This window comes from Thunnus albacares, chromosome 8 (genome assembly GCF_914725855.1).
Source record: "Thunnus albacares chromosome 8, fThuAlb1.1, whole genome shotgun sequence".
NCBI lineage: Eukaryota > Metazoa > Chordata > Actinopteri > Scombriformes > Scombridae > Thunnus > Thunnus albacares.
This window is the reverse complement of record NC_058113.1, coordinates 27,694,928-27,710,693: the sequence shown is the minus strand read 5'-3', so window position 1 is coordinate 27,710,693 and position 15,766 is coordinate 27,694,928. Positions and strand designations below refer to the sequence as shown.

The following is a 15,766-nucleotide window of genomic DNA, read 5'->3' as shown; positions in this document are numbered from 1 at the left end:
CATTTCGGTATTTTAGCATGGAATGGTTATCTACTTAAGCTTTGTCCTAAATCACTTTCCCATTCAATTCATTCAGTATTCCCTACATAATTAACTATGTAGTGAGTAGTAAAATCAGATTTTGGATCATCATCACTTTGCGTCATTACTGTCAGTGTGACCTACAACTTTCACACCTGCCAATGGTGAAGCGTTAAAATTGTGTAGCAAAACCTTTTAAGCAAAATATAGTGTACATGTTGTTTTTCATGTACACTGCATTTTTCATTTCATTTTGGAAACACTAAAGTGCTCACATTTTATAAAACCTTGTACTTTAACTCAAACACCTCTTTCATCAGTATTTATATCTGGTATGATTCACAGGCTGGGCTCAATCAAAAAACAAAAGTGGCATAAAAATTTTTCCTAAAGAGGTTTTGAGACAAGATGATTTTATATTTTCCTTCAGAAATAGGCCCCTCCAAAATCATGTTGTTTTCTATTTAGATATTTAATGATCTAATTAACAAGGAAACCAGCCAATAAACAAGCAGCTGCAGCTCAGGAGGTAGAGCGGGTCATTCACTAATCACAGGGTCAGCTGGTTCGATTCCCAGCTCCACCAGTCCATATGTCGAAGTGTCCTTGGGCAACATACTGAACCCCAAACTGCTCCCGATGGTTAGGCCAGCTCCTTGCATGGTAGCTCACTGCCAACATTGTGTGAATGGGTAAATGAGCGGCAAATTTTCTAAGGTGCTGCTTTTGGATAAAAGTGCTATATAAATGCAGCCATTTATATACAAAGACTAATACAGGGAGTACCACTCAGCCTGTGAAATAGTTGTATAACGTCTTCTGTAGCTCTTTGTCAAATCTGAGAAAACAACTGATGACATTATCTTGGCTCTGGCTTGGAGACTATACATTTATAAAGAAAGCTGTTACTAACAAGGAGCATCTAACAAAAAGAGGAGGAAATGTAGAATCCAGTGTTTTTGCAGCTTGACCCGTGTTACAGTCAGGATAATCTCGGCCTCCGCAGCTTTGATTTTGACTATTATTTTCTTACATAAAGCTCCAACTTTATAGAAGTGCAATACCAAATTGCTGTCGAAAAGCTATTTTTCATCTCTAGTCCTAAAAAAGACTGCTTCATTAAATAAATAGATTAAATAGGATATAAGCACGCAGAGCAGTAAAATAAATAATATTAATGTTAGTAAGGGTGATACAGGATATCATGTTGTAATCTGAAAAAATTAAACATATACATTAAATCACTCTGGCACTATAAAAGTAAGGCAACAATGGAAACGATGTTGATATTCTTTGCTGTTTGACATTTGAGAGGCACAGTTCATTTTCCACATTAAACACTGGGGGTCACTGTCACATCTCTAGTCACAGAGGAGCTGTGGAAGCAGATGAGGTCCAGTGACAGAACTCAACGGTGCTCTTTGTATGAAACCTTAAATATAACCGACTGTGCGATGAACAATGTTATTATTCCGCTGCAAAACAAGGAGACTCATTTATGCTCCCTCATTCGTTCTCCCGTCCAATCGGCTGTCTGTCTGAGTCCTCAGTCATTCATGTAAGACTGAAGCTTTCCATAAACACCAGCTTGCACAAACACTATGCTTGGCTGCTCGTCTTTACAATTCATCTCACATTATTTGACCCGTTTCAGTTGTCCCATGACACCCTCCAGTGGGAAAATATCAGCAGAAGACATTCAGCGAAGTGCCCTCTGTGGCTGATTTAGCAGTAAGGTCAAGTTTTCACCAAGTTACGGGACATTAAACACATCCAATGTGCTGCTAAACAATAAACCCACTGAAATGTAAGATTTGAAGATGACATCATGTAAATGGTATTTTTCCTCAATACAGTATTTTTTTTTTTAGCTATTATTCAGAGCTAAAGCTTCTCGGTAATTAAACTGTCGGTGATCATTAGTGCTCTTCAAGTCAAGTTAAAAGTGCTGGGAAAAAAGCATCCACCCAACATTAACAATTTTACTTTCTTTTGTTCTTTAATTGCAACCTCAGGTCTCTCCGTGGGTGTTTTAAAGATATGATTTGCCTGAACAGCCCTTTTCCCCTTCCAGCATTGAACCTTTTTGATGTGAAGGTGCAACGGGGCTCCTGGTTTGATAGCAAACACAGAGAGGAAATCTCCATCTTTAAAACAGATGTATCATTAATTCACGGCCTGGAGTTAGGTTCTCGTAGCAACGTCTATGCGCCACAAGGAGAGCTCTCCTTGAAAAGACAGCTATAACCCTGGAAATTGACCAATTGAATCCCCTATTAAGCTAAAAATGACTTTGAGAAGAGCCCAATGTCATGATCACGATCAAGTCAAATCACAGTTTGTGGCGCTCTTCATCGGTAGGCTAATTATGGCAACTCATCAAAAAGCAAGTCCTCCTTTTTCTCTCTTGTTTTTCAGTTGTTGTTTTTTTTCTCACCTTGTCAATGACTATATTTTTTAACAAGCATCATCTTTATTTGCATTTCAAGTTCACACTTTCTACATCCAAGGAGGCTATGCTTTCATTCACATTCTTGTTTGTTTGTTCACAGAAAAAAAATCACAGAAAATGAAAAAAGTTAAATCTGATGAAAATTCAGAACACTGGCCAAGTAACATTTTTAGGGTATTTTTTTTTAGGGCACTTGCACAAACAAGAAGTACTTGTTTGCTTATTTACTTATGTAAATGAAAAGGAAATAGGTAAATGTATTGCATAATTGTCTATGTACTATGATGCAGATGTTGACCCAGTTGCAGAGCCACACTGTTATTGAGGTGCTGTGAGCTACATATTTACATGAGCATGCTAACATACTCACAAGGAGAATATGCTAACATGCTGATGTTAAGAGGGTATAATGTTTACCATGTTCACTATCTTAGCATGTTAGCATTTGTTAACACATGACTGCTAGCATGGCTAAAAAAATACCTTAGTATTTTCTGTTGTAATGGTAAAAAAATAACACTTTTTCACCATTGCTTTCCAAATATCCTTGAAAAACAGGTTCAGACACCTGTTAAAATAGTTGTCACTGTAAAAGCACCTATTCTGAATATGTGACATGGCGGCTGTTTCCTTATGGCTGAAAAGAGGCTGCAGCAAGATTAGATTAAAACTGGCCATATTGCAGTCAGTAGCCTTTTCAGGTTAAGATAAAACCTAATCATTCAGGTAATTACTGTAAGGCAAATAAGCAAAAAGAACCAAATTTCAGTTGTCACATAGTTTACATCACATAAGTCCAATAGCACCTACAAGTCCAATATGTTATGAATTGAACTTTACCATAAAAAAATGACAAAAATGATCCCAACACAATGTCCAACTTAATTCTTCAACCACATGTCCTCGCTCAGTTACTCAGTTGTCATGGAGATGTTTTAGTTATTATCGGTATGGAATTTCGGTCACAGCTGTAAAACATGTTGGTTACTTCTGGTATTTTAAAAGTGCGAATCAAGGCTTTTTCACACATAAATAATAGTGAGGAAGAGGTTCCTATTTCTTACATTGTTTGTCTGTCATTCTCCTCAAGCACAATTTGTTCCCTCCAGAACATGTAACTGAACCGATGGTCGACCCATTTCACCCACCTGGATTCAGTCCAACCGCCTTGTGCCTCTTTCCAGACACAGGGGTCAGTGTGTCTCAGTGTGTCACTCTCTTTGTAATAATACAGCATGAAACAATAAATCTACCGACTCTGCCTGCAGGAATGTGGACATCATCATGCTTGTCCTTGAGTATTTACACCCTGTAAGAACAGATTTTTTGGCCACCAGGGGGCAGCAAAAACAAGCTGTGTACACGCTAAATAGTTGCCTATTTTGCTCCAGCAGTCACAAAGCAACATTTGCATTTATTTGGAGTCATGTTTCTGTCTAGCTGATGAATGTAAGTCCCATATTTACTCTTATTTTAGCTCTGTTTAGGTCTCTCCCAACTCCAGAAGGATATATCTGTCTCCTTAGCTGCTAAATGCTACATTATGTTCACCAGCTAGCCATCCAACTTTGTCTGGATGTTGTTTGATGCTGAGCAGGTATCATAGAGTGGGTTTTAAAAACAGCTGCCTGCTGATGAGAGCGGTAAGAGTGAACCAAAACTGAAGTAGCAGCCTGCAAACAATGGATCAATGAGCTGAAAGTTTAATCTTAAAATCTTAAATCATGAAAAATATTCCACAGTCATCAAATCCTGTACAACCCAGCCAGAGTCCAACCATACAGTCATTTACAGTAACCATCAATAGACAAGCATTGCAGAGTGTTAATGGTGCAGACAGACAGCAAAGGAAACGTCTTCCCTGATGTCAGCATTGATGCTGATTTGTGAACGCTTCCTGTAAGGATGCTCTGTTCTAACATGGATCTCTGCTGCTGCTGTTATTGTTGTTGTTTAAGTAGTAGTAGTTGTTATGGGTTGTGGAAATCACAGTTTATGTATCAAAGGTCTGCTGTTTCTCCAGAGTGATGGTGGCCCCCCATACAGCTGGCTTAAATAATAAATACAGAGCTATAGGGGGTCTTGACCCAGATGTATCAAATATGCATAACCACTACAGAGGAGTGTAGTACTCAGGATCACAAACATCCTTATTCAACAAAACACCATCATACCCCTTACCCCTTTTCATCACCAGCTCCCCAAAACACTTCAGCCATTCCCACAGCATGCACATGTGAATGTGAGCGTGCATGTGCACATGTATTGACTATGTGGCAAAGCCTTCCTACTGCTTTCTGTCTACTTCTCTCCATCTCTCTCTCAAACAAACTATTGATTACTATTTCTAGCCACCCATCTTTCTGTAGTCCTTCACTCCCCAAACAACACCCACCACCCTTCCTCCTCCTGCCCCTTCTCCACCTCCCTCTCTCTAACTCTGGTATTTCCCAGTGAAGCCCCCTCCCCACCTCCGCTGTCAGCCCTCCCTCCTTCCCTTTTCCTCTCCCTCCCCTCTTGTCTCCCCCTCCTCTCCTCAGATGGATTCTTCAGTCAGTCGACTGGAACTGGTGCGGCTGCCGGAGAGATAGACAGTGAGGCAGAGAGGCTGTGCTGAACAGACGCTGGGTCAGAGCGCTCAGTTGCTTCAGACAATCACGGGGGAGCGAGAGAAAGACACAGGAAAAGAGACACACACACACACACACGCACACACACAGATAGAGAACACCACATAGAAACATAGACTGAAAAGAGAGAAAGGGAGGGAGAAACAGGAGAGGGAGGTAAATATGTGACAGGATGTGGTTTCCCTGAGCTTGCAGAACATCGGTATACAGGCATACTTTGAGCATGACCTAAACACACCAAGTGTACAAGTGTGTTTGAGCTCCGTTAGGTGGCGAGGGGGAAGACGAAGCAAACCGCTGGAGCTGGAGCTGCTGCTGCTGCTGCTGCTGCCGCTGCTGAGCCTGTAGAGCCAACAGACACTCTGGTGTCTCTGCTGCCTGCCAGAGGATTGTGTTTCCTTTCAGTCAGCCAGCACCACGGCAACCTCAGTCAGCTTGTCGGACAGGATCTGAACCCGTCCTCCATCCTCTCTTCGTGCTGGTCTCCTTCCAAGTAGAATGCGTTTCTATGCTGGAAGCTCTGGTCCAGTTGCTGCCTTCGCGTCCAAGCAGTGAACTTTTCAACTAGATTCAGAGAGAGGTAAGTTTGCTTTGTGTTTGTGGTAGAGCTTCTCAGCATGTGCATGAATGCGAAGTTCCTAACATAGCGTTACTGTACTCATGCTTGATGCTCTGGACAGCAGCCATCGTAAACTTGGACTGGTGGCAATTGTTTACCACAGAGAATTGATTCATTAGACGATGCCGCAAGCCACAAGTTGGCTTCTGGGCAGTGTGTTCAACAACAAGCTCTAAATCCACTGCTACCACACGCACACACACACACACACACACACAAACACGCACACACTGCCATACATGTGTATGCATGTGAAAATGCGAACATACACATGTTCGCGCTTTCACATGCTTACACACGCACACTCTGGCCATTCATCATGCACATCAATAGGTCTAGTTGTTTTGAAGTCACATGCTTGATAGATGGTACAGAGTGGAGCTGAGAATGCCAAAAATGTCTACCTGGATCCAATCACAGGCTGAACCCTGACAGTGTTTCAAGATGTGCCCGGTGTACAGCATCACACCACTCCCACTAAGGAGAAAGACAGGGGAGTGTTTGATTTGTGAGCTACTGTATGTGTGAAGGGTTAAAGTGTGTGTTTCCCTGTGTGCGTGCATGCTATATAGATACATGTCTGTCCGTACAAGTGCATGTTTACATGCTTAGGCTATGTGCTCCGGCACATGAGTTCATCCAAGCATGTGTGAGTGTATAAGAGGAGGAGGAGGAGGTTTAAAGGGGAAAACAAGTTGAGGAATGGCAGGAGGTGAGGGAAGGGCAGGGGGATGTCAGGGAGGAGGAAGATGAGGGCATGAGAGAGAGGAAAAGCCGGGGGGAAAGTAGAAAAAAGAGAGAGAGAGAGAGTGTGTGTGTGTGTGTGTGAGAGAGAGAGAGAGAGAGAGAGAAAGTGAGTGAGAGAGCTCAATCTGAAACGGCTGTTAATTAGTTCCAGCTGGTGAGTTGTGGAGCGTTGGGCTGCGTTAAATCTACAGTGTTGGTGGGTCAGGAGTTCTCTGTCTCAGTCTGTCTGTCTCACGCACACACACACACACACAAACACACATACCACAGAGACATGCATGGAAAACATACACAGATAAACGCATACACAGACACATTACACAGAATAACCCTAAAGACAAAAAGTATAGACGCAGATCATAAATACAGACATGCAACATAAAGGTACCAACAGATGAAAACAGATCAAAATACACATAAAAAACCCAGATGAGATTTACAGATACAAGAGCACAAAAACACACATGAGCACACACGCACACACACACACACACACACATGCATACACACATGCTTTGAGAAATAATGGCCATGCGCTCAATGTCAAGTATGTTTATCAAAGAATAAATGTATACTGTATGCGTACAACATGCGATGAAAACATCTAGCACTGCACACGTGAGCATGCATACGAGCTAAACCACACTTATGACATGAGCACATACACACACACACATGCACACACATGCACAGGGGGAAACACTTCTCCACAGAAACTCTATATGTCTGCATCGTACACCGGCCAGCTTTCAGCTTGGCTGCTGAAAATGTGGAAGCGATTGTGGTTTGGGCTCCGCTACGATACAATGTCACGTCGAAAAGGGAATCATTACACGGGGCAAAAGGTGAAGTAACCATTAGCTTAAATGGTTAATTCAACCAAATTACAAAGAAACATGTTTTCTCAAGTATCCAGATGTTTATGATGCCTTTATACACTCAGGTTTTAAAAAAAATATACATCTCTGAGATTTCGCCCTCCAATTCCAAAACCCCTGTGGGAATGAATACTCACAGCACTGAAAAATATAGGTATCACTTTTTAATGAGGTTCCCTTTATAATGGGTTTATAAATTGTAAGTAATGGCTTTATCAATAAATCATTTACTAAGCCATTAATAAGAACAACGTATGTATGGGTGGCCAGTATTTTCAAAAAACCTCTCTGGTTGGTGTTTATCCTTGGTATATCCACAGGGCATCTGGACCAAAATCCGTTTATTAACAAGCCATTAAAGGTTTGATTCAGATTTTGAAAACAGTACTTACATGCCTGGCTGTAAATTTAAAGTTTTTGGGCACTGTAAATCATTCCTCCTGTTCATACTGGCTGTGAAGTGATCACTTCCTAATGTGACTCCAGTGTAAGAGATGAAGGATAAAATCAGCAGTCCTAGTTCTGTGGAAAAATGCATTCTGAAGTTCAACTAAGGCTAATAAAGTATGAGGCCCCAGCAGTTTGAGTCTTTTTTAGCACAAATTCTTTCTTTGTGTTTCCCTGGACATTGTTTCCTTACTGAGCAGCAGTGGAGGGATAGTAACACAGAGAGGGAATTTTGTACTAAAAGACTAACTTTGGAAGATACCCACTTGATTTGAACAGAGTCAATACTGCAGTTTTGTCTCACATTTCTTCCACTGTGGTCACACTCTGATGGCATCGCTTCATGATCAGTGTGAAGGGGAGTGGCCACAGCCACAAATAACTCTTTCAATGTAGGCCTATGTACGTGTGAGCATGTATTGTATTAGAATAGATTTGAAGAAGGAGAACTGAATCTACTGCATCTTTTAACATTTACAACTGCAGATTTGATGGATTGTTGGAAAAACCTTTAACAAATGATTCATTAACATTTAGAGTTGCAAATTACTTACTAGCCGTCGGTGATGGCTTATTAGAATGTGAAATAGTTGCAGCTCTTTGTAAATTTGTTAACATTTGTTCTGCAGATGTGATGTTTCAGTAGAAAGTTAGATCCATTAATCCTTACTCATGACTTCCTAACATTTAGAACTGCTTACTCATGACCCTTTATTTACAAATTATTTACTTACTAGCATTTCATGAGCAATATGTCAAACCTTGGGCACACAAAACCAAAATCTGCATAGCTTAATACCACTACAGGTGAATGAGGAAATATGTTTCCTGTAATTTGAGTGAACTGACCCTTTAAAATCAGTCGAACACTGACACACATACTGTTACAACATGCAGTAGCAAGCCCTGTGATTCTGAGTTTTTAGGATGCTGCTCTCTGAATCCTTACTTTCAGCCATGGCTTTGTTTATTTTCTGGGTCTGTGTTGGTTTTCATTTGCTCCAGTCCTTTAGCAAACATGTATTTTAATCAACTTATGTTTGCTATCTGATCCAGGCACAGTGAATCCCCCTGTGCGGTGTGAAATTTGATTAAGGTAATTGGCAAGCTTTGACTGGTGTAAACCTTAATGTGTACTCCTCTCATATTTTGTATGTATATACAAACACCCACAGACAGACACAACAAAATACCACATTTTATACTCAGAGAATTTAGGATGCATCCAGTTAAAAGGTAGATATTTTTAAACCATATTAATTTCGCTCTACTCGCATGTCATGCTGTGCTTGTTTGATGCCACAGAAAAACACACACAAGATTCAGATTTAGGACATAGTGAAATATTTATATATGAAGGATTTGATTCAAAATAAGATGAAAGAAAGAGGACTTCATATTTTAGAGACATTCAGTGCTTAATTCCTGGTATTTTTTATAGTTTGGTCCATTTTGGATGGTGTCATGTATTGAACAGAAATCCAATTTGGCATTTTTATTGGCAGTAATATAAACTTCAGGCAGTAAACATGGCTGCATGGTGGTAGATGAAGCATGAGTTTTTCAGTTCTCATGACAGCAATGTCATCTTGATTGCAGCCTCCGCTGCAAGTCTAACATCTTTTCCCTCTGAAATGCTCAGTTACAAGATCTCGGGCAAAGATTATTTTCCCTCTCTCCCCAGCGAGGTGACAGTGATTGTGCTTCTGAAGATACTAAGTCATTCAACCCTCTGGCATTGCCCTGGACCTGAGACGGTGTATTAGGATAAATCCTCCAGGCGAGACGGAAAACGCAAGAGCAATATTCAGCCAGTCCTGTATCCACAAACCAAAGAAAAAGAAAAAAAAATCCCCCTTGATATTTCTATAAGGCAAATTGACTCCCGTTGTAATGGGTGGTCAAGAAAATTGCAGCAGTATTGATTGGGTAATGTTCAACACGGACATGTCGATAGGGTGTCTGAAAACCTAAGAACTTGGCCTCGGCTGGCTTTAATAAAAAATGACCTGCCTGGAGCGAGTTCACAGAAAGCAATGAGTCACTCACGGGAAATTTCTTCAAACCTCACCATGTTTTAGAGAAAAATAGCGAGGGGGCAACCAAAGAATTTTCTATTTTTAGCCAAGTATCGTTCTCTTCTTCTCTCTTGAAATGACAAACAATCCCTCTTTCACCATGCTTCTTTAGCTACAGCTTGAAAACAACCAAGACAGTGTTTGTGCAGGTTGGGTTGAGATAATGTTTTGCTTTTCACTTGTGAGAACTGTATAAATCCCAGCATGGATAGATTATGCATAACAAATCAAACTCATGACTGTCAAAGACACGCAGCGAGGAAGAGGAGGGGAAGAGGAGGACATGAGTGTTTTCTCCTGCGCATGGAGGAGAGGAAAGAAGAAGAGGAGGAGGAGGAGGAGAAAGAGAGGAGAGCTGGATCTGGTGATGAAAAGGGTGAGAGCTTATAGCGACCAGAAAAAGAGAAGAAAGAGTGAAACTGACAATGAAAGAGAGAGAGGCTGAGAAAGATTGGTACCTATTATTCTTCTGAGAAAGGAATAGGCATAGAGGGGTTGGTTCCCATGGCAATAGCTCCCTCGATGAGTGTGTATGAGTGTCTGTGTGAGTATTTGTGTGTATGTGGACGAACTCTAGCCGGGCCTTGAGACTGTACGAAGACGGGGTTGGCCGAGGCCGTAGTGAACTGCAGAGCCACCCAGAGCCTTGAAACAGCAGAGATTCTCAGACATATACTATTGTTTACTTGTCTGTTCTCTCCGCCTCACTCATCACCCCTCATCTTCCATTTTTTTCTCCTGCAGGCTTGCCATTATGTGTCGTCCTTGGGCATTCAAAGCAAATATAACAAATTCAGTGAGTTGAAAAAGCAATTCCACCTTTGGCACCCAGGCCTCCTTGTTGGGAGTGAATAAGGGTTTAGATGTGGAGATGTCTCCAAAAAACAATTTGAAGCTTTTCTGTACCACCCTCAATGCAGAAATGTTTTGGGGATTAGCTCCTACTGGGGCCACTCATATCACAAAACATGCACTCACAATGTTTAACCTTTTTGTGATGACCTTTTCATTGCAAATTATTGACCTATAATTTTTACCCGTGTGGTAAAAATTCTAATGGATGTAACAAACAAGACAAACAACACAACAGGTTCTCTGAACTAAAACCAGAGCCAATTCTGGTTTATGGAATACTGCATAGCATAGTGCTACAAAGAAAGTGATGTATTTTTCACTTTATAATGAACAGAAATTATAAAAAACCCACTGTAATCTGCAAACTACAGGCAACACACACTTGTTTCTTGCAGTTGTGAATCCTGACCTGTCCAAGTTGTTGCTATTGTTAACATAGTTTAGTCAGCTAGGGTTCAGAACAGTTGCAGTGGACTTGCAACGGTGACCCAGTTTCATGGCGAAAGTAAATATCAAAGTATCAACAGAAACTTTTCTAGCACTCAGGCAGCGTAATTCACTTCTCCTCTGTCCGTATGTACACTCCAAATACTGTACATAGTTTCCATTTGTTGCTAGCCATGATTAGCTAAATACATTTGACACTTGCAACAAACAAAAGCAGATGATGTAGTTGTGAATGACAGACATAAACAGCTAAATTCACTAAACGCTGTATTTAGCTGGGTCTTTCAGGCTACAAGCAGAGAGTATCACAGTTTTCAGTGTTTCAGGAGTATTCCTTTATACCCATTTGGATAAAAGGACCCTGTGAATCCTGTATAATCACCAAAGGTTACAGTATTAACATCCTCCCTCAGTGTCCATTGTTTTTTTGTTTTTTTTTCCTCATGGCCCATTTTTCCATCCTCTCTGTCCCACTTAAGCAAGGACTCAAGGTGGTAAGGATGGAAGGAAGGAAGCAAAGAATGGGGGATTTCCAAATGGGGTTTTGTTAACATTTGCAGGCATTTAGCTGACGCTGTCACCCGCAGCAACAAAGAGAGAAGATGAAGCTCAGAAGGTTAGACAAGGACATTTTGACCCAACACAAGGCTATCAAACACATCGGCTGTGTCTTGTGACCTTTCTGCAAAATAGGTTGTTTATAAGTGCCTGTTCAAAAAACAACTCATATCAGCATTTTCTGCTTTGCCACCTCTATAGAGTCTGGTTCAATTTAGGCATCTAATGGGTTTTTTCCATTACTGGGATTTATTGACCCGTGACTGAACTTGTAGCTGTTGTCCTGGCTACTTCTGTTTCCAATGTCATCCACCTCCTTTGAGATGAGTTTGTGGAGCTAAATTTCAGTTGTAGGTACTTTTTTACAGGGCTGTCAACAGTGATTGGTCAAGCAAATGTGACCTCACATCTCAAGTGGTTAAACTTTTAAATCTTTTTATCATGAAGAACAAAGGAGAACAAATTTTGGACAAATGATGATGCAGTGTCGCCTTTTTAATGATGTCAGTCCTTCCCGGTTTGTAAAATACGACGGAAAAGCAAGGCAGAGCCAACCCACCTTTGCCCAAGGTTCGGGTTATAGGAAGCTTTTTAAGTTCCAGTAATAGAAAAACACACTTAAGTTACTTGGTAAAGGTTAGTAAAAGATTGTCTTCATGTTTAAAAGGAACCAACATTAAGTATTTGTGGGAAATGGGACATGAACCGTATTCTCTTGTACTTATAGGTGTTTCCAAACCTATAGTTGGTTTGCTCTTGTCTGAATCAGTGGTAAAGTTGGTAAAGTTGTTGCGTTTTACCCTTGGCCAGGTTTCTTTTCACACAGAAAAAAATACAAGCGAACCAAAATGTATCACTAAAAGCCATCTGAGAATGTTTACCCCGGTCTTGGTCCGCACTCGAGTGCAATTGCACGTGTTCAGATCTGCCCAAACAAATCTTATCGAGGGGGAACATGAACTAGAGTCCAATTCGACTGGACTTCACTGCACAGGTTTGAGAACGCCCTAAGTTGCAGACTTTATAGACCCAAAAATCCACCTCAACCGCCTCCCTAAGACCTTTTGCAGTGGAATGTCTTCACAGGAGGTTGTTTGTCAGGAAATCGTAAACATGAGTCATTCGAGGCATTTGAACAAACAGCCACTGCTGTTGTGTTTCTGGTGAGGTCAGTCTCATCCTCTCATTTATGTGATGATCTGTCTAACCACCCTGCTTTGAAGAGCCCTTGACGGTACTCCTCCCAATAAGCTATGGATGATGCTGGACCAGCAGCCCCCCCAACCACCAAACGCAGCCTGGTGCTTCACTTTACTTGTCAGATTAAAAAGATCAAAAGTCAGAGAAAGGCAAAAAAGGCAAAGGAGATAAAGCATGAGAGAGAGCTAGAGAGGAGGAGAGTGGGCTTAAAAGGGAGACTACATGGAGAAGAACACAAGAACACAGTGTCCTAATTAATGTATTCCTCCATTAATCCACTCTGAAGATTTCCATGCTGCTGGGTTTGATCTCAGCATCGTTGCTATCAAAGCCTTGTAACACGGTCTTGTAATATGGGGAAGATTTCAGTCAGACAGCATTAAGGAAAATCATTCAGTGCAGTCGCTCCTTGTTGCCGATACTGTGATGTCTGTATGTCCAGGTGGGGTTTTCTAGATTCATATTCATTATTGATGTAGCATCTGAGACTGAAAAAGGCATAAGGTTCTCATTAGAACAAGAGAGCAAGTTGAGCTTCACCATATTCTTATATGAAAAGTGGATCAAATGACTACATAATATGACAGCTGTTGCTTATAGATAAACCTTCAAACAGCTTTTAGGCTCTTTTAGCTTAATGTTTTGGTTGTATAGCCTTCAAATTCTGCTCACCCAACAATAATTGATAAACCTACCGTTGCCTGCCGAGCCTGACAGACAAAGTTAGCAACTTTCTCTAGGAGTTAAACGTCCAGATAATTCTCTCAGGAGATGATTGAGACCAAAAAAGACCTAAAAAGAATTATGCATATTGGACTTACATTTCTCAAGTCAGAAGCACGGCTCTAAATGATTACTTACAATGCTTCCGTGTCCTCTGGATGTATAAATTACTCAGTTTGCTAACTGCTGATTGCCATAACAACATTATAAGGTGGTAATATGTCAGGGCTTTCTGGTTTCAGCTTGCAGTGGAGCTCTTCTGGTCCAAAGTGGCCAAAAATCAATTATTTCAGCTTTAATAATGTGCCTGATCCCTAGAGGATTAACAGGCAATGACCCCAGTGGTCAATGTAAGCACAGAAAACAAAGCCAACCTTGGACTGACAAACTCTTGTTGATTGACAGAATGAAAACATTGCAGTGAAAGATGAGCACCTCCCTGATGTTACTTTGACACGCAGCACAATACAAAGTGCTGTGGGATGTTGTGGTTGAAAGGGCCAAAGCTAAGTGCACCCCGGCTACAACAAAGCATCTGAACTTCAATCTTGATTTATGAAGAGAGAATCTTATTGAATAAAACCTCTTATCAAATAAAACCTCAAAATGCTATTAGTAAGAGACAAAAGATAGAACAAAATGGCAATAGGATCGTTGCTAATGCAGCATGAGGGAAATCAATGGCACTCTTCCTGTTTTTCCATAGCTACCCAGCTTCTATCTTTCTTGTCAAGCATCCCTAACCCCCTGTCTGTCAATCTCTAAAAAAAAAAAAATAATCCAAAAAACTGTGTGTAGAGGAGGGCTGAAACTGCCCAGAGCTCCTGCCTCAGAGGAGAGGTTTGAGGCAAGAAACAGTGACTCAAAAAAATCATAAACATCTCACATTTCCTCTGTCAGTTCAGCTCTAAAAATATTCCTGTTTGCCTTCGCCTCACATCGCCTCCTCTCCGGTCTCAAGGAGCTATGCAAATACAAGCCCCACCATTTTTTTTTTCTCATCCACTTTGTTTTCCTTCCACACCCCTCCCACCACCCACCACCCACCCACCCCCTTCCTATTGTTCTGACTACCTCTTCTCCGTCTCTTGTAGAGTACATGACAGAGCCTCACCTTCCCTCTTGTTGTTCCTACTCTCTCCAGGGTAGGGGGAAAAATGATGAAAAGCTATTTACAAGTAACTGTAGGCAACAGTGGAAACCCAAAAACTCAGAGAAATTCAAGTTGTTTTTTTTTTACCCTGTTTTCTTTGATGGCAGAGCCATTTTTTGATGCAGCGCGGTGAACTGCACCACGGTGCAGCGAAGTCCTGAGTGACAATTTAAGTGGGGACTGAAGTTCTCTTAGAGAGACTTTGACTATGCCAGCTTCTGCAGACTGTGCTTGGCTTTTTTGCTCTTGAAAAAGGAAGCAAGACATCAGTCCTGCTTGGAACACGCAGAGAGGGAAAGGCACAACTCTTCAGTGAATCTCAAACATGTATAAACCATTTAGAGGGACTTTGAAGTTATAAACACGAACCAAGATGCTTGCAAGCATGCGAGACTCAGTGTGTCCTAGTATTAATCACAAGTTCATCAGCCTGTGGTCCATTTCAGGGAGCTGTTATGAGGCTTGTAGAGATATGATTGTGATGTACACTGAGATTCATAAAGCCCAACAAAAGCATTCATGTAAGTGCCACTGGAAACACTGGCTTTCATGACAACCGTAATGAATCTCCTGCTTCATCTCTCACTCTTTCTCTCTCTCTCTCTCTCTGCATACTCCCTCGTCGTGTGTTGATCACCCCTTTTCTATTCAACAGACTCTAATTGCATGCTCTTTTTCTCTCCAGACTCTACTTGCCATGCATTACCCGCTGTCCCCCCCCCCCCCCCCTCTTCTCCGACGAACAATCTCCAACCCGGCCACCCCCATTTCCTCTTTCTCCCTTGATTGATTCTCACCTTTTCCATTCTTGCCGTTCACCTCATTAACAGAGCCCCCGTCTGCTCATTTCCTATTTTGCCTCCCACCCCTTCCTACATCCCAGCCCCCCCCCCCGTCCCCCCCGTCCCCCCTCACTTCCTGTCCTGTCTTTCTCTGAAGCGACGGCCAGCTCGGATTC

General features: G+C 41.5%; 1 protein-coding gene across 2 annotated transcripts in view; it reads left to right on the top strand.

The window, feature by feature from the left end:
• The first annotated feature begins 4,818 nt into the window (after positions 1-4,818).
• LOC122987812 (raftlin-like) overlaps positions 4,819-15,766 on the top strand; it is a 106,297-nt gene continuing 95,349 nt past the window's right edge. Inside the window, exon 1 of one of the 2 annotated variants that reach the window (XM_044359852.1) lies at positions 4,819-5,683. The gene's annotated coding sequence lies outside the window, so the exon portion shown is untranslated. The remainder of the gene's footprint in view (positions 5,684-15,766) is intronic. The other variant, XM_044359851.1, reaches the window with a different exon arrangement.